The sequence below is a fragment of the Opisthocomus hoazin genome, chromosome 8 (assembly GCF_030867145.1).
Source record: "Opisthocomus hoazin isolate bOpiHoa1 chromosome 8, bOpiHoa1.hap1, whole genome shotgun sequence".
Lineage (NCBI taxonomy): Eukaryota > Metazoa > Chordata > Aves > Opisthocomiformes > Opisthocomidae > Opisthocomus > Opisthocomus hoazin.
Genome location: NC_134421.1, coordinates 27,857,514 through 27,877,844, shown reverse-complemented (window position 1 = coordinate 27,877,844; position 20,331 = coordinate 27,857,514). Strand labels below are relative to the sequence as shown.

The window sequence follows — 20,331 nt, the reverse complement described above, 5'->3', positions numbered from 1 at the left end:
CAGGCCCTGGTTCTCATGGGGGACTTCAACCACCCTGACATCAGCTGGGAAGAACACACAGCTAGGCAGGCGCAATCCAGGAGGTTCCTACAGAGCATTGATGATAACTTTCTGATGCAAGTGGTGGAGGAACCAACAAGGAAAGGCGTGCTGCTGGACCTTGTATTAACAAACAAGGAGGGACTGGTGGAGGATGTGAAGGTTGGAGGTAGACTCGGCTGCAGTGACCATGAAATTGTCGAGTTCAGGATCCTGCATGGAGGAAGCAGGGTGATAAGCAGGATCAAAACCTTGGACCTCAGCAGGGCTAACTTTGCCCTCTTCAAGGAGCTACTGGGAGGAATCCCGTGGGCCAGGGCTCTTGAAGTCAGGGGGGTCCATGAGTGCTGGTCGCTGTTTAAACATCACTTCCTCCATGCTCAGGAGCGGTGCATCCCCCTGAGAAAGAAATTGAGCAAAGGAGGCAGGAGAACTGCATGGTTAAACAAGGAGCTGCTAGCGGAGATCAGGTGGAAGAGAAAGGTCCATGGAATGTGGAAAGAGGGGCAGGCCACTTGGGAAGAGTACAGGAATGTGGTCAGAGCGTGCAGGGATGCGATGAGGAAGGCCAAAGCCCACCTGGAATTGAAGCTGGCAAGGGATATCAAAAACAACAAGAAGGGCTCCTTCAACTACATCAGCAGCAAAAGGAAGGCTAGGGACAATGTGGGGCTGCTGCTGAATGAGGCGGGTGTCCTGGTGACGGAGGATGCAGAGAAGGCAGAGCTACTGAATGCCTTCTTTGCTTCAGTCTTCAGTGCCAAGGCAGGCCCTCAGGAATCCCAGGCCCCGGAGGTAAGAGAGGAAGCCTACAGAGAGGATGACTTTCCCTTGGTCAAGGAGGACTGTGTGAGGGATTGCTTAAGCGATCTGGATGTCCACAAATCCATGGGCCCCGATGGAATGCACCCACGAGTGCTGAGGGAGCTGGCGGATGTCATTGCTGAGCCACTCTCCATCATCTTTGAGAGGTCCTGGAGGACAGGAGAGGTGCCCGAGGACTGGAGAAAGGCCAATGTCACTCCAATCTTCAAAAAGGGCAAGAAGGAGGACCCAGGGAACTACAGGCCGGTCAGCCTCACCTCCATCCCAGGAAAGGTGATGGAGCAGCTTATCCTGGAGCTCATCAACAGGCAAGTGGAAGAAAAGAAGGTTATCAGGAGTAATCAGCATGGATTCACCAAGGGGAAATCATGCCTGACCAATCTAATAGCTTTCTACGATGGCATGACTGGCTGGGTAGATGAGGGGAGAGCCGTGGATGTTGTCTACCTCAACTTCAGCAAGGCTTTCGACACAGTCTCCCGTAATACCCTCCTAGGGAAGCTCAGGAAGTGTGGGCTGGACGAGTGGTCAGTGAAGTAGATTGAGAACTGGCTGAATGGCAGAACTCAGAGGGTTGTCATCAGCGGCGCTGAGTCTAGTTGGAGGCTGGTAACTAGTGGTGTTCCTCAGGGGTCAGTGCTGGGCCCAGCCTTGTTTAACTTCTTCATCAACAACCTGGATGAAGAGTTAGAATGTACCCTCAGCAATTTTGCTGATGACACCAAACTGGGAGGTGTGGTAGATACACTGCAAGGCTGTGCTGCCATTCAGCGTGACCTGGATAGGCTGGAAAGTTGGGCAGAGAGGAACCTCATGAGATTCAACAAGTGCAAGTGCAGGGTCCTGCACCTGGGGAGGAACAACCCCATGCATCGGTACAGGCTTGGGGGGGACCTGCTGGAGAGCAGCTGTGCGGAGAGGGACCTGGGTGTCCTAGTGGACGACAGGTTAACCATGAGCCAGCAGTGTGCCCTGGCTGCCAAGAAGGCCAATGGCATTCTGGGGTGTATTAGGAGGAATGTGGCCAGCAGGTCGAGGGAGGTTCTCCTTCCCCTCTACACTGCCCTAGTGAGGCCTCATCTGGAGTACTGTTTCCAGTTCTGGGCTCCCCAGTTCAAGAAAGATGAGGAGCTACTGGAGAGAGTCCAGCGGAGGGCTATGAGGATGATGAGGGGACTGGAACATCTCTTCTACGAGGAGAGGCTGAGGGAGCTGGGCTTGTTCAGCCTGAAGAGAACGCTGCGAGGGGACCTAATATATACTGACAAATATCTGAAGGGTGGGTGTCAGGAGAATGGGGCTAAGCTCTTTTCAGCAGTGCCCAGCGACAGGACAAGGGGCAATGGGCACAAACTGAGGCACAGGAAGTTCCGTCTGAACATGAGGAAGAACTTCTTCACTCTGAGGGTGACAGAGCACTGGAACAGGCTGCCCAGGGAGGTTGTGGAGTCTCCTTCTCTGGAGATATTCAAGACCCGCCTGGACAAGGTCCTGTGCAGCCTGCTGTAGGTGACCCTTCTTTGGCAGGAGGGTTGGACTAGATGACCCACAGAGGTCTCTTCCAACCCCTACCATTCTGTGATTCTGTGATTCTGTGAAAAGGAGTAAAATCCTTCTGAGATTTAGGATGCTTCAGAGAAGGTGCATCACAGTTATGCTTCTTGTTCCTTTCTCCCTGAAAGCCTTGAAATTAATTCCTGGTGACCAGACAGCCTGAGAGGCATAGGTTATTAAAAAATACTATGCACAGTATCTTCTTTTCAGGAGCCTTTTTCTATTCAAGAGCTCTGAGGCATTTTCTTCACAGAAATTCCAGTGCACATTATCATTAAACTTAAACATCCAAGGAAACCCACCAATGTAATGAAGATTTGCCTCAAACTTTTAGAACATGCTGTTGTACACTAATCATCCCAGCATACACCTGCATCCTCCTAAAGGCTGTTTGCAATGTCTGTATCAGACTGGAGGTGAATAGACATTTGTCTCACCATCCCAGTGATGCTGTTCATGAAATCTGCAAGAGAATGACAGTCTGCTCTGCTTTGTGTTAAAAGGCAACAGAACTCTTAGAGTGGGTATGTCCAACATTCAAAGATTTCTCCAGATACCATTATTGAAATCCATTTAACAGACTTCTTCAATCGGTTCAGTATTTTAGTTACTTCAGTCAACACTGACTACCATTAATAGGTCTACAAAATTTTGTGTTGAGGTTTATGTTTCACAGGTGGACCTTTCTCTTAATACAATTTTGTTACTCATCAAAACAGTAAATGACGTCAACTAATTGCTATGAGTGGGAGCTATCTCTAGATTTTTTTTTTTTAAAGTTGTTTTATCCAAGTGGAATCCTACTATATGCCATCATTTCCTCAGAACTGTGGATTCAAAGGAAATCAGAAAATGATTTCTGGATTACCAATGAATGAAATTTAGAAGAAATTCAAATTGTACCGCATCAGTGTGTTCTTGGGCAGCAAAGCACAGTGTATGTACAGGCTACATCATGAGGCACATTATTGGCCAGAATTTCTTAAACTCACAAATACAAAACACATAGGCAAGATTATATGGAAAAAATCTCTCAAAGATTTGCAGTTACCGTAAAGTATATTACTATTCTTTATAAACTGTAGGAATAAAATTAATTATCTTATTTAATGCAAATACAGGAAAGCATGAACTTCCAGCAAGTAAACAGGAGATGTATGTTTTAAACTTGCCTAACAATCTAGGAACTAGCTGCAAAAGTGAAAGTTTTTTTTAGGGCAACAATTTAATATGCTGTTCACCCCTGGAAATCAAGCTTTTTTTTACACAACGTTTATTTTGTACCTGTTGTATAATTCAATAGTTTTGGTCCATGCTTGCTTTTTTTTTTTTTTAATAGTTTTGCATTAGATTATATCTTTTCAGTCTTTTGCAGTACTGTCACAGTGGCTATGTACAGTACGCAAGGATGTTCCATTTCCTCTTGTATGTAACACATGCTAAAAAGAGACAATTATGTAATATCTTTGTTTAAAATTAACAAAGACTGTCCAAAAGCAAAATATAATTTCCAAATTTAACTGTAGTTTATCCGTGGATTAAAAAATTCCACGTGTGAAACCTATGCAAACTTTTAACCTCTCATTACAGAATTCTCAATTTTATGTAAGTCTCTTTCTCTTTGCTTCTGGACCAATATGAACTTCTTCACGTAGACAGAGATCTTGTCAGGGCAGCTGGTATTGGGCTTCACATGGAATTTATCAAGAAAATCAAGATGCAGTAAATCTACTGTGCCAACAAATCAGATTGTTAGACTGAAGCTCAGATTGTTTTAACACACCAACTGTCAACTCTTTCATGAATCACTGATGAAAAGAGCAAAGCTGTCTGCTTACTGAATAACTCGGTAGTGTCTGGCACCAAAAGAGAAAATTCCAAATGAGAAGGAGCAGTGATCACCTCTCCTGATTACATAAACCTTCAGAAACAATGATTAAAATGTACAATTGTAAATCTATGTTGTTTATTACACCTCCTATTATTAGCGTAGTGAATAAAGACTGACAGCAGAAGCAGCCATGCTGTTTCTCAGCTATAAATCCTAAATTCACTTGTTAGTCTTAGAAAGGCTGAAGTCATCAAGAGGACACACAGATGTTTAAAAGTGTAGAATGAGCTGTATATTACTTGGATAAATGTGCCATTTGCTAACCTTTTTATACTCTAAGGCATGGGTATCAATTCAAAGAACACAACTCACAAAATACCCAATGGACAGCATATAAACCAAGTTTTATAATTTTTAAGCTCTTCAGTGTTTATTTATTGTCAGACTGTTATTAGCTAGCAAAGGTCATAAGGGTGATTTCAGCAAAATTGTTGCTATGCTATTTATGATTAAAAATTCTAAATAAAATAAATAAAAAATGTAAAGCCTTCCCAGAAATTTTAGTTTTAATTTGAGAATATGAATAATGGTACAGAGTCATGTAGTGAAAATGCATATCATTAAGATTACCCCTAGACAGATTTTCTGGCCAACAAGAGCTTTAGAAAATTCCTCATTTGCTATTTTTAAAAATCACACTTGTTTTTAAAGTCACACTCGTGTAGTGATGTTGAACTTTTTTTTTTAGTAAACAGAATTCAACTGAATTTATTTCGAAAAAGAAGGTATTAGAAGAAAAAACTTTGAGAAGTGTCGCTTTGTTCCTGTGCTTATCCACAAACAGTATTGCAGAAGTGAGAGAAAGTGTAACAAGTGTATCTAAATAGAGGTGATTTTTTGGATAACCATTCCATTTGCATTAGGTAATCACATGAATCAAGTTTAATGTCTTCTATCTAAACAGCAGTTATTGAAATCAAGAGTTATGGAGAAAATATAATTTCCTAAATCAGATATTTAAATAGCACTGAAATTGAAATAATCGCTTTTCTGAAGATGTCCATGTCCTTTGAATAATTGAAATTTGTCTATATACAAAAGAAAGACAATTCCAAGCATTCAGTATTTTACAAAAAGTCCATAGCTAAAACATTAACACCTATTAGTACATAACAATCAGTTACATACACTTACGTAGGGAAGACCTGAGACGTCTTCATTGGAATCATTAGAAAGTTTCTGTTGATTTCCATGGGAGCAGGCTTGGATACAAAAGCATCTGCTGAAGACAAACAGTGTGAGTGATCAAATATCTTTTGTATGAAGACAGTTCCAAATTTACATTTGTGAAGGGAAAGACATTTGTACACTTCCTTTATCTATATGTATTGAACAGTACAAAAATTATTATGAATACTGGTTCATCACTGAAATCTTTCTGATGTATAGTAAGAGAAGGTTCAAGTGGCTTTTTGTTTATTTTTATTTCAGATAATATGTTTTTAAAGCATTAAAACTCTCAGGATTTTCTTTTCTCGACTCACTGGTCCTTTAACAATAAGAGCACTGATTACAGTAATACAGAGTTAAATGGCACTTACTGTTCCTAAGAATAACTCAAGTGTCACAACCTGTACTTTTGATAAAATTCACATGAACTCTATTAAAACTGTTTTTACGAACAAGGAAAGTAAGTTTTAGCCTTAATTCTTCAAAAAGCAACATTTGTTACAGTACTTTAACAGCATATCTTCATAGCAAGATTTCACTGTAAACCTGGATTTCCCTTCCTTCTCTTCCTCTATGCATAAATTTTATAGTGTTGTAAAACAAAGAATTGAATTTATATAAATGGTGTGTTTCCCCATTTAGCCACCTGTATCAGCACTTTGCAGGCAGCACATCCCTTATGCATGAACTATGAATAACTGTGTTAAAGAAAGCAATGTTAATTAATAACTCTTTCTGCACAACCCATGAGTTCAATACAGAAGCTATAAATGTAGACTCTGAGCAGAAATTTTGATTGATTTTTACAATTCCATTTAAGATATATGTTCAGAATGGATTTCTACAGAAAACAGAATGTGATTTTATTGAAAATATTTTCCAGCAGGACCTGAAAAATATGTAACTAGAGGTAGGATCTCAGTGAACAATGAAGATAATATTTCAGGTTGCCAGTGGGAATAATTTTTTTAAAATTTTCCTGTTTGTTATGATTTAGCATTTAAATTTAAGACAACATAAATTAATTAAGTGTAAAATATGTCACAATTATTCACTCACTTCTAGTGTTTTAATGAAATACTGCAGTTTCATATGTTGCTAATTTATTTTTCCTTGGCAAACTGTACCTAAGTTTCTGGAAGAGCAAATCTAGGAACATTCATGTTTTTACACATTAGTGTTTTACAATTTTAATGAACGAAATAAGAGTGTTGTGGCATGGTAAATAATGTAGTGTTTCTCCATTAAAACAGCTGCCAGAACAAATCTGAATATATGCAAGAGAAGATTACAGTTCACAGTAAGCACTTAGTTTCTTCACCAGTTTGTCATCAGAGGTTAATGTCAGCTTAATTCACTGCTTTTTAGTCAGTTGAAGTTTGACACCAGCTTTACATTCTGATTCTTCAGCTCAGGAAAGGGAAGATAGATCTGCTTTACACCATGTAAAACTGCAGAATTATTACCTTGGGTCCCAGAGGCCACATAAGTCTGTTAGTATGGTATTACCTCAAATTAATTCTATGATTTGTAGCATCGCCACTTGACTCTGGTGAAGTGCTGCCCTGATAAGGCTGTACTTCTGCATAGTCCAGGGCAGGAGCAGGTGTATGCTTTGAGCATCAAGTCTGAGTTTTTTGAGACAGGAGCATGGTCTAGAGGAATAAAGAAGGAAGAGCCTTATTGCTTCTGTTCTCGCACCTAAAGCTTGTGTTATGCCCGCAAGCACTTTGGGCTAAGAGTTTTCTCGTACTGTCTAAGAGTAGCAATGAACAGCTCATGCGATGTGTGTGGCTGATGAGCAGGTCAGGCATGGCTCCTGTAGAGCTATTTCATGTAATCAGTGTCTGGGACACGCTGCCACCAAATGCTGGGTAATTCCAGTTGTGGAAGTCAGCCTGATTTGTACCTGACATGTCCAGTCATTGCAGAGAGTAGCCTGATTAATGCAGTGGAGTGTCAGTCATCTAGGGAACTATTCTCTTCAGTGAACTTCAAGCTATACCTGTCCTCAGCTCATGTTGAGGAAGGGTTGTTTTTAGTGTATCTCAGCACCAGGACAGTTTCGGCATGCAGTTGTTAGGGTCCTGAAGATTGAAGACCTCACATACCTGCTAGTGTACTTTTTTTTTTCTACATTTTCTCTCTATGCATGCAAATGATTGGGTCCAGTTGGTGAGCGGGTAGTTGAACACTGTAGACAGAAACACAAATACACTGTAATCAAAAAACCTGGTGACCTAAAGGCTCCTTGTCTTACTCAAATACCTTCAGTTAGAACACTTTCCAGGTCTGAGTATCGGATCTCTTCTCCATCACTAAAAGAAAAACAAAGTGTTACATCAGATAACAATTTTTTTCTTGGAATAAGTGGGTGGGATTCAGACTAAATACACGTGTTTTAATGTATCCATTCAAAAATATGCGTCTGAGAACCCTTATTCCAGTTTTCATTTTGGAGGTTGTTTCTCATTAATTCTTCTCTTCTTGCTTCCTCATATTTCTTTTACTTACTTTCTTCTTCTGTCTTCATGGAAGGCTGGGGAAGTATATGAGCACTACTGTATATCAGCAGTGAGAGCCAGAGCTCAGTGTGCAAAATACAATGATGTTTTCTGGAAAGGCACATATATCATGTGTTATCAAAACCAAAGTACATGCTTGGACCTCTTCTAGGAGCGCAATTAAAACACTGTCTAAAACTCCCTAAGTTTGCAATGTGGTGGGGTGTACTGTTTCAGGTTGTTCTGAGTGGGTTTTTATTGAACTGGAGTGCTTCCTTTGAACAGCGAATTCACAGACTTACCACTGAACATTGCAATGCATATTATTGTTCCCAGGTTGCCTAGAGGACATTATTAAAAAGAACTAAAAAATAAATAAATAAACCCAATTTCTGTTCACACAGGTGATTATTATTATGTATGATAAATCTTAAACATTCCCCTTTGTTGGCAGAAAAGCACTCTGGACGTACACTATCTGTATTATCACTACATTTGCTTTGTGACAGTCCTCTTCAAAATGAAATGTACTTTAAAGTGCTTTTCAAAAATTGACCTTCACTCTTGCAACATGTCGTCAGGGAAACTATTAGAAATGTCATTTTTGTCTTTAATATTTAACTCCCATGGACTTTTCACCTGTTCTTTTTGGTTTATTTTCATCAGTTGTGTGATAAGGGAGTGTTAGAGAGAAGTACCATTTTACAGCTGAAGTAAAAAATTGCAATACATATTTTCAAGTAATCTAAATAAGATTTCATATAGAAAAGAAATCTGAAATTTGTTTTGTAGATGCTGAGAACATCTGTGCCTATTACAGTTTTAGACTTAAGAAGTTCCAACACCAATATACATAGTCACTTGCTTCAGTTTGTATGGCTTACAAAAACAAAATGGTGATGTACTAAGCAACATGAATTCCAGTGGTCCACTCTCCCAAAAAACGAGGCAAACTATTCTAGACAGGCAGTTTTCTGCAAGACACAACTTATCAATGAAAACCTGAAATCCGCAATGAAAGTTAGCTACAGCCCTATTAATATTTTAAGGTTCTTTTTCATTCTTTTTGTGTCTAATGTGTCTTCTGTTGAAAGTGATCTTAGAAGAGTTTACATTCAGTTCCTGAAAAATTCTGTATTTGGCTGTGGTCTTGAAATGCCAGGTTTTTTTACCTCTGCAATTTGTTGCTAAGAATATGCCCTAAAATGCACAGAGGTAGTAAGTTACTTCCCATTACAAAACAAGCATGCTTCAGTAAGTGCTATCAAAAGAATACTACAAAACGTTCTTATTTTCTGGACGATATGTCATCTTTCTTTGTAAAAAGAATATTTTTCATTGAGTGTGTGTGTGCTACATAGAAGAAAAGAAAAACATTGTGACAGATTAATTGGTTAATTTAATTTTTTACTTGGTTTATGTGAATTCTGCTCCTAGGTGTAAAATATGTTAACTACTTATATCTAATTTAAAGTTTATCTGATGAGCTAAAAATCGGCTTGCAAGATGCCTACCTGATTCTGTGTCATTGCTTGTCCCAGTGTGAATTGTACTAGCAGATCATATTTATCTCTCATATTTGTTGTCTTGAAATATACATTAATTTCTTCAGGGGATAGCTGTTGGCCTGGAAATGGTTTACAAATGTTATGGAATGATTATATTTTCCACTGCTTTGTTTTCTGACTGGATAATTTCTGCAGGAAAGCAAGATCTGTTTCTGCAGACACTGGCTCATCTGCTTAGCCTCATTGCTCTATTCCTGTTTAGGTCATGAGGCACTTTGTTGTAGTGAAAATAAGTGGAGAATATCTTCAGGGATTATGAGGTAGAACAGCAAGAATGGTAAATTGAAAGGGGGGATTAATGATGGAATATGAATTATGAACTGTATTTCTGGCAACTATTAGAACATCTGATGAAAATTAGCAGTTGTAACTACTCATTTAATGAGGATCATTTATGAAAGTATTTATGGAACATGTACACAAAATAGGCACAAACAAAGCCAAAGAAATATGTTTTAAAAATCAAATCAATAGTTAAAGTAAACATTTCTGAAACATATTTACCCCAGACTTCTCTGAAAGATAAATTTGGTATGTGTAATATACACATTTAATATTTATGTTCATATCATGATCAAATTAGCATGCCACGAACCAATAGCAGAAGGGCTAGGAAGGAGATTCAGACATTTGATGCCAGAAGGAACACTGCATGATATGCAGACTGAACATTCAAAGCAAGCACATGAAAAAATAGCCAAATATATAGGGAATTGGACATACCACAGGATGTTTTGGAAACACAGCAACAGCAACAATGGAAACTTTTTTAGACTTTGTTTAGCTAGAACAGAAAACAAAGCAAGACTAATTTAATTAATTAATGAAAAAAAGATGTTGACCATTTGGAACATAGCAAATGTAAACCAAAATAATTGAACAGAATGGAAAGGAGAATTGTTTCCAGTTAGTGTATCTATTTTTACACATTGTGTGCTCAACACACACAAAGTTTTATAAATAATTATCTCTAATGGGAAAACTCTAAGCCAACTCAGTGGGCGTTAAAGATGTGAGGCAACATGTTTGACTCAAATCTGCTTGAATATAACTACTTGATTTACAAAAATTATTGTGCTTGTACTGTCATGGAGTGTAACTACATACCTTGCAGCATGGTGATTTGAACAGCAGAGAATGATGAGTTTCTGTCATTGATTCTACTGTGTCAAGATGTATATTTCACAATTTTTAGAAATATGTCAAGATTTGATGAAAGTTGTAATTTAGGCAAAGCCATAGTAATGATTCCATTAAGTTTTCCCATGTTTCTCTATTTTCATTTTCAATTTCACTTTTCATTTCTGGAAAAGAAAGTCACCTTGCATTTTTGAATTGTTTTAGTAAGTATTCTCCCTGCTCTCTATTGAATATGAAACAAGGTAATACTGCCATGCAAGGAATGTCTTCACAATTTCAGTGCATTGTATCAATCATTAATATGAATCTGAAAGGCATTACATAGTAACCCCAGGAGCCTTTTTCTTCCCGTTTCCCATCCCTTTATTCAAGCCTATTTTAATGCTGGAATGCTCAGAGAAGGAGGAGTGTTGAAAATCCTTGTTGAGTTGTCTTAGAATGTATTTTCTGTCTACTGTTTTTCCTAATAACTCCTGTGACAAACCCAGGGGTACTGTCTGAGCATGCTTTTTTGTATTTATTTGGCATGAGAGAGTCCTTTCGTATTGCCCTTCTACACTAACAATGTGAAACACCTAAGGAGGAGCTGTTCCCCCTCATATCTGAGCAGAGACTGTTTCAATCCTGTTCTCTCTTTCTGACTATCAGGCATTCAGGAGTCAGTATTCTTAACAGTGAGAACAAAAAAAAGTCTTTATTTGTTTGTTTATTTTAATGTATCTTCTGCCTTCTGAACTACACGTTTCACCTCAGTCACTGTTTCAGCAGGGTAATACTTGCTAAAAACGTATAAGAGATTCTCTTGCAACCACTTGACTCCAAGTACTGGCATTTCAAGGAGGGCTGCCAAATGTGTTTTCATAGTTCTGCACCTTAACACTGAAAATACTTGCAGAGGAAGAAAGAGATGGAGTTCTCAAAGTCTATGTCTGTGTCTTGTGCTGTGCTAAACAACTCCCATGCACCAGGAAAGTCACTTTGACTTTCCTCAGGTATGAAGTGTTGCATGTTAGCAAGTTGTAGACAAGAATGTTTGTGGTAGTATTTTATAACCATTTCTACCAAGGATGCATGAAGTATACAAGTTAGTTTCAAAGTTTTGACCGGTTACAAAGATTTTTGTAATTTTGGGGGAAACAGAGGTAAGTGGTTGAATTCCTTAGTTCAGGTTCTTCCCGAAGTTGGGTAGCTACTGAAAGGAGATTTTCTGAACCGTACGAAAGATGTTCATTCCATGTAGTTCTGTGTGCTTACTCTTCTTCAAGAATTTGTTAGAGTTTTCTTGAATTATTTTTTGATTTTCCTTTGTTAGTATGAAAATTAATCACCAGCCAAATAATTGGCATTCCCACCTGTATTCCTGCCAGTCCAGAATTTCCTATACAGCCTACACAAAAGGAAAAAGTGAATTGAGGAGGATATAATTCTTCTCTGTGTGACCTATAAACTCCTTTACTCAGTGTATAATATACGGAATTTTGCTGATGTTAATACTTTTTATTTGACAAGTATCAAGGACACCGGTTCATTTTCTGTTGCAAACAAATATTGCAAATTTAGTCTAGTTCTCATACATTTTTCCCAGGAAGTTAAATTAAGGTTGTTGTTTTTCTTTTTTTTTTTTTTAAACAAATGCTCCTTTTATTGTAGTAATAAGTAGAAAAAGCAGAAAATCAACCCATTGGCACAGTATCTTTTTCACCATATAAAACAAATTTTGAATGTCAAGAGTATCAAGCCTTCAAGGCATCAACTTTTAAAGTCACCATCCCACATTAACTAAGGAATGTTACAGTTATCTTAAAAGTAAAATCTTTGCATCTGCCAAGAAAAAAACAGCTTAGATTCTGTCTGCTAGGTTTCCCTTTTTTCAGACTTCACATTTATGCCTGTATATGTACAACCATGTGTGGTATTATTATATATTTTTAAAGTCCTACCTGGGCTTTTAAAGTCTTACTGGAAAATAAATCTATGAATTCAAGGTGTGGAACTAGAGGTTGCTCTTGGTCCACTGGAATTTGTCCAGCTGTGGTTTCAGGTTCCATGGAACCCTCTGTTAACCTCGTGGCTCACTCCGGTTCAAAGCACTGTCTACACTGTAGCGTCACGAAAATGGAAGTGCTTGACAGAGGCTTATTGTATAAGCTCGATATGGATTGTTTTCCCTCAGGAAAACTTAGGTTATCTTATACCACAGTAATTGCAGAATGGTAACGACATCACCTTGCCAGGTTTCTGGCAATTTTCCAGTCTTCTAACCTTGTAGACCTCGGAAATCCATTTAGCTCCCAACAGAATATAAATTTTAGCATTTGCACATGGATTTAGTTCACAACTGAAAGTTTCCTGTTCAAAATCCGCAAATTCTCTCCCTCAGAGCCAGGCAGAATACCTGTGAAAGTTCAGAGAAAATCTGGAGAGCCCTCCTGTGAGAGTAAGGAAGGGAGATGTTACAGGACCATCTAAGAAGGTATGGAAAGAATGATTTTTATAGTGATGTGCGTAATAGATCATTGATCATCACAGATAATCAGCTTTTTCTTTCCTACCCTCCGAGGCCTCCCATGTCTCTATATACAATCTGGCTCCAAAGGTGCAGGTTTCCATACGTCCCATCCCATATTTTCTAAGATTGTCTCCCAGCCGTCCACAGAAGCTCACAGCATACAGCCTTTCAACGAACACAGCAATGAGCACAAGGCCAGTGGGAAGATGAGCATTAATATGAGAGGTGTACTCACATCAGCCTATTCCAGTTCGGCATTTTCTCTGCATCCTGCTTTCCACTTTACCTCCATGCATGGGACAGCCACCCCTTCATCCTCATCCCCCACTGAATCCATTGCCTGTGCATCCAAGGATGCTCAGGCTTCACTGCGTTAGGATGCTCTTCTGCAAAAATGGCAGCACTGAAGGTGAGAAGTTGGCACAGAGCCAGCACAGCTCTGGGGAAGTTTGATATCCAACAGGTGACCTTCACCCACTAGAAACAAATGGGCTAAACAATCCCTTGAGAGCCTTTCCAGGCCCATATTTTTATGTCCCTGTCCCAGCATATCGTCTTCCAAAAGTTTTAATTTCCTTGTCGAAGCTGGAAACAGCAATTTCTACAATATCAGGTTTCAAATCTTCCCAATGCTTTAATCAACCACTGAGGACTTTTGCAAAGTGTGAAAAAAGGTTAGTACTGGAATTCATAGTGACATAAAGTATGTGTTCATAGGTATTTCTTCCCAGTTTCTGACCCTAAGCATATTCAAATACATTTCCCCACCCCATTTTGTAAATGAGAGAATGAAGACAAATATGATAAAGTGTGTTCTGCAGAAGAAACAAAATGGAAACAGATGCTCTCCTTCTACATGTCAGCTTGCTCACTTTGAGAACAATTATGTTCACCTTTTCATGATGGGATTTCTTCAATTAAATGTTCTTTGGTTAAGCTGCAGACTTCTCCCTGTCTGCAACAGTGACTTCACAGATTAAAACTGCAGTAGAAGTTAAAGGCATACCTCACAAGAAAGAGCAAATAGGTAATATTTAAAGAATATTTTAATTATTTGGGTTTGAAAGTCAATTTAGATATATACTGACATACATTAAATGTATATTTAAATTGGCATTCAGACCCAAATCTTATTGTGATGATGCAATTCTGAACTCAGAAACAAGTAGGCAGGAAAAAAAAGGACAGACTAATGAGAAACATAGTAGAAAATGCAAAAATATCAAAACAGTTTTAAATTTAGTAGCAAGAAGTCATATATCATTGTGTATGGACAAAAATACACTGTTATCATCTTTGGCCATGGTTCCTTTGTGTAACTCACCTAAACTGGTGGGGAGTTAACACACTTCAGATACTCTTGCAGAAGCCACAGGGAATGCATTGTGTTCTGCTGAGTCTCACATCACGTGCTGCTGTTAGCTTACAACTCCAGTGCTGAGGTCATGGTCTGACTACACATTAAAGTCAGGCTTAGAGCCTATAGCGCAAGATCAAAAATTCTGCAGTGTAAAGATGGCATTAACACCATGTTGCATGCTCTTAATTTTATGAAACAGTGTTTGCATGCCCACACCTGATCTAGATCAAAAATACATTACTGGCTGATCGGGAAATGCATCAATCAAGTGTTAATGACTGGGATATTACAACCTAAACCAGACACTTGTGAAGCACTTTGATTCTTATGATTCTTAATTGATGCAGGATGCCAGGAGGGAAGCAAACTAAAAAAATACTTGACTAATAAATAGAATTATTTTAAAATATCTGAAATTCTATAGAGATGTGAAGTACTTCAGGCAGAACTTGACTGTCTTCACAAACACCAGGACAGAGAAGGCAGGCTCTGAAACACTTTCACAGAAATGGAGGAACACTCAGTTCCATGTTATGTGAAATGAGAGAAGTGTTCTTAATCATAGAATGAAAAGAGAAGATACAAAACTTTCTGACTTACAGAGAACTGAGACACCTCAAATCTTGGAGGCTAAGTTTCTGTATAGCAAATCATGTTTTAAATCTGAATTAGGTGACAGTAATTAATAGGAGGTCCAGTTTCAATTCTTTTTTATCTTACTTAGATTTTTACTTCGACAGAGCATGCAAAGATATCATCCAGTCTGGGCTGAGCTGCATGAAGGGGTGAAGACAATTTTGACACAGAAGATGCAAAAGAACATGAACTACTGCAATAAGGGAGAAAGAAAGCATATGAAGGTGAAAATCAGCACACATGAAACAGTTCCATGCATTGCAATAAACAACCCAATGCCTCGCCTTCAGAAGAAAGTGCAGAAACTATAAGTAATTACATCACTTTCCAAAAGTTTACAGGTGCCAGGAGAGTCTGAAGAGAGAATGAAGAAACAGGAATTTTTGGACATCATTGCAACAGATGATGAATTAACCACCAGTCCAAAAGCAAATGAAACATTTATTCATTTTAAGTTGGACACAGGTGCACAAGCCTGTGTGCTGCCAGAAGCCATGATATTATCACTGAAAGAAGAGCCAGAGTTAGTAGATGGTAAATGGTTATATTCAGAGTTTTATAAGAGTGATCTTTATCAAGAAAGGAAGAAAACTAAGTATATGTGTAAAAATAACTTGGAAACTTCACAATATTTGAAGAAAAAAAAGTTTTTCCTTTTTTTAAATGATCTTACAAGACGATGCATTGTTGAAAGAAACAAAATATTGAGGAAGAGTATAGGGATGCTTTCCAGGAGATGACATATTTCTCAAGGGAGTACGTGCCAGGCCTGGCAGAACTGACAGTTCACACCTCCAGCAAAGTTCTGCTTACTGTTGGGGATCCACGCAAGACATCTTAGGTGGCAGAAATAAACATGTGAGCAAGACCAGAAGCTTTGTATTGTTCCAGACAGTATCAAAGATACAGATCTAAAACCTCCCAGTTTCAACTGAGCATAGGGAACAGAAGCAAGGGGTGAACATGGTAAAGCACACAGGCAGCCCCTTGCAAGGCTTCTAAAAACTGTTAGAAGACCCAGGCCTAAGGTGCTATGAGACTAAGGGCAAAAACCTTTGGATTGCCCAAAGATTATTAAGAGAACATCATTTGTTCATGTGTATGAGAGTATAAACTTACAACAGGCAACAGCTATTGTCACGGGACGTGTCCATGTGATATCTCAACTACGTGTGTTTATTTTTCATTCTGGTGAAAAGGGAGACCTCAGGCCTGGGGAGAAGAAAGTTTGCAAAGCCTGTAGCCACAAGGCTAACTTCTCTTCTGCCCCAAAAGAAACAGCCTCATCTGTCTTTCCCTCTTTGGAATGGTCTGCGGCCCTGTCGCAGTGTCCTGAGGGCACCAGGGTCCTCAGGGTCTTGACCCCCTCCCTGGGGCTCCCCCCACCCTGTCCCCGGCCCAGGACCCCACGTCAGCCCCCCGGGGCCAGCAGCCCCTGCCCCAGTGACGCCGCAGCGGGGCCACTCTCCAGCCCCCCACAGCCCTGCACTGCCTGGCCATGGGCCCCGCCGAGCCGGTCCCACCAATGGGTCCCTGTCCCAGGGAGGTGCCTGATGCCTGGGGCTGCCCCCAGCTGCCTTGCTCCTGGCTGGAGCCTGGTGGCAGGCCCTGCCCTGCTGCCCCCGGGAGCTCGGTCGTCCCACTCACCCTGGCACCCTGAACAGTATCGGAAACCATGGCAGTTCACACAGTCCAACACCGTTCCAGGGCTGCCTCACTAAGAGATTAGCTTGAACCTATGTCCTCTCACTGGTGCCTGTTAATACAGACATGCTCTGAAGTCTAGTTGCACTCTGCTGATTGATAGCTTACAGACAGGCTGGACAATAATTTGAAATTTTCTACTGCATTACCGTGATTTTCTGTTGTTGGATTTTCAGTTGATGTTCAGCTGGGGAAGAAGCGAGGTGAGGAGTTAAAACTTCAGTTAACTCTTTTATAACCAGAACCATAACCTCTGGGCGTGGGGACTTGGTTCGTGGCTTGCTGCTCGGCTCGAAATGGGGCAGGAGGAGACGAGCTCTCTGCTAGACTTCTCTGCAAAATCAGAAAAGGATTTGCTGAATAATGGATCTCTGTGAGAAATCGAGCTGCATTAGCTGGTAGCAGAGCAGCTGGAGTTGGAGTTCCCTTTGTCCTGAGGTAATCCTGACGGTGCCACGTCTGAATTTTACGGACAGAAATTTTGGCCTGTGAGCAAATTTAGGAGGTCTGGGTACCTAAGCAGTACCTGAGAAAGTTAAGGGATGCCTGAATCATACATCCATAGGCACCATTAACCATCTACAGCTCACCAATGTGAAAACTCCATTTTCAGGACAGGATTTACTTTCCTTATTTTCTCTTATTCTTTATTATTCATACTTACCCCTTATTCATTCCAAATACTCCTCACAAAATAGGTCCACAATTTTTCCTGCAGAAAATTAGCAAGGGCCACTGCTGTTTTTTAAAATGCAAATAGCAGATGATATAATCACGTAAATTTAGGCTGGAAGGAACCTCTGGAGATCTGCCCCCAAGGCAGGGCTAATGCCAAAGTCAGATAAAAGCTAAAATGAAGAAGACACAGGAGTCTCCGTTTGTAGTGTCAGTGAGTGGCCAGAATGCTTGAGTTAAGCAGGAGGTGGTGGGAGTTCAGTCCAGCCTTTCTCACACCTGCAGGGCTGTGACTATCGCCAGACAACGGCAAAAGACGAGAGGGAGACAATCAAACACTGCTTTCTCCTGGCCGTATTCTGAATGGGTTTCCTGCTTCAGCTGTGTGCTGTCTGGAGTTCAGGCATTTCAGATGTGCTCTGAGAACACTTCCTAGACCAGTGCCAGAGCCTAGGGCAGGGGCTTCAAGTCCCATCCCTCTAATCCTAATTTAGATCTAGCACTAGGCGCAGGCAATGCTGCTCAGCCCTGCCAACATCAAGTACATGTGCACATGCCAAGAATAAGAGCTACAGATATCGATGGAAAGTCTGTGTTGAAAACAAGAGTGCCTACAGAGCTTAAGCAAGTCCAAAGCCTGTTAGCAGCTGTGCAGAGTTTTACAGGATTATATTTTTTTGTATTGGCACTTATATGTGACCTAAATTTCACTTGAAGTGGTGCCCTTTTTTGGTGCTTGCAGTGCTATGTTGTTACTGCATGTGAGAGCAGAGCCCAGTGTTTGTGCAAGTTTGTCTCTGCAGGTCATTAGCAACACTTGAATGCTGCACTTGCCCTTCCAAACTGTGCTTTCAAAATATGGTTTACAGAATACATGCTGAATTACTTCTGTGAATTACTAGAAAGAAAGACTGCATTTTTTCTTATAATTGTCAAATTGCTTGAGGAAGATGTTCTCCATTTCTCTTAATTACTGTATTATTGCAAAAAATTTTGTCAGTCTTTGTTGGAAAACCACTAGTTAAAATCTTTTAAATTGCTTCTGCAAAGAAATTGTGTATTACTTTCTACACCTCCAGCACCTGATTTGTGTGCCCAGAACGCATGCTTCGTTAGCCCCCTTTCACAAGCTAAGTGTCTGCTGTTCCAAATGTAATGCAAATCACTTTTTAATGGTCACATTGGCTAGATAGGAAATGCTTTTGTTGAAGCTATGACTTATAGTTAATTAAGCCAATTAACATATGATATAAGTACTTCTGGAAAGATAAAGCCCAAGAATAGCTCTCATGAGATGGTGGAAGACTTTCACTAAGATAGGAATGTTGCAGAAGGGAAGGGAAATGAAGCAAGAGGAATTTAAAAAATAATTTCTAAATGTATTCACCACTTTTTCTAGTTTACAGCAGTCTCAGCTGGACTTCTGTGAGAAAAGTGTTTGTGGGAGGGAGAATCTACTTCTAGGTCTTTGTGTAAGGAGAGAAAACTTGACTTTTTACTCAGTAGAGAAGATCAGCAGTAACATTTCTGCTGAGGTCCTGCTTGTATCTTGAAATCATCTGGTTTATCGATTGCACTTTTGACTTCCTTCGAAGACAAGATTTTTGACTGCTTGACACCAGAAGAGGCAGCAACTCATTCCTTGTAGGCTGGGTCTCAGAGTCTCTTCTGTTCACTGTGGAGTGAGGACGGTTGTTTCACTAAAGTAAAAAAAACAAAGAGACTGTCGAGCCTTTAAAATGGAAATGTATCACATTCCTTCTAGCACTGTTTCTCAAAGAAATGGATAACACTGAGACATTTTAGAATTTAACCATGTGCTACCCTAGAAAGGTGCATTGTACATGAAGTCTCAGGAAGAAGTTGTTTCAGTCTGTGTGATACTTGTCTTTCATTTGCTGGGAATTTGTCAATGCTTTTGAGAAACCTGTTACTGCACAAGGTAGAACAACAAATATTTTAGAGTCCGTCCCAATACATTTTGAACCTCGTTATTTTTTGCCACTTGCTTCTTCTGTTATATTCTGGAATTAAATATTATTCTCAAACAAAAAAATCTCATTCTCTCAGATAAAATAGAACTTGTTTAGGATGCTGAACTGTTTAATTGATATTGGTAGTCTATTTTTTTTCCGTCAAATTAATCAGAGGAAAAGTGTCAAATCAGCAGGAAGGATTTTGAATAAAGGAAATGAGATTTTATGTCTACATTGAACTCATGCTTACACTGCAAATTTGCTAATTTCTGTTGCAAACTTCACGCTAGAAAATTACTGCCTGTCTAGTATTCCCCCCATGTAATTCTGTTGCATCCCTCCTCTTTTTGCGTATTTGTACCCTCTCTCCCTCCCAACCTAATATAAACATTACAGTTTAGCTTAATTAATCATAAGCTTGCAATTGGCTTTCTGAGACTGGAGCTCCCTGACTGCGGTAGGATTTCATACAAATACAGATGCTTGTTTGTGTGGCAGACATCTTTTGCAAGAGGAAGCCTTGTACAATTCTGGTTCTTCAGTCTTCATCTCAAAAGAAATAGACTCTGCTGTGGTTCTGTCACATATGTAAACGTGCCTTGCAAAGAGATTGTTTTGGCTCATTTATCACACCATGCTCCACAGTTGCTTCTCTATTTCTTTATGTAAAGATACCAGAATGGCCATAATCTTTTGTTCCATGATCTTATAGTACTCAGTACCAATGGCTAAAAGAGTTGATCTTCCTCACTCTTTATTTGGATTTAAGAAAGGAGTGTT

The 20,331-nt window shown here is 39.6% G+C and overlaps 1 protein-coding gene across 1 annotated transcript in view; it reads left to right on the top strand.

Moving 5' to 3' along the window:
* The window catches only part of METTL25 (methyltransferase like 25), an 87,307-nt gene extending 67,269 nt beyond the window's left edge, over nt 1-20,038 (top strand). The window contains exons 12-13 of the transcript XR_012764774.1: nt 13,072-13,164; nt 15,301-20,038. The gene's annotated coding sequence lies outside the window, so the exon portion shown is untranslated. The remainder of the gene's footprint in view (nt 1-13,071; nt 13,165-15,300) is intronic.
* Nucleotides 20,039-20,331: the final 293 nt, after the last annotated feature.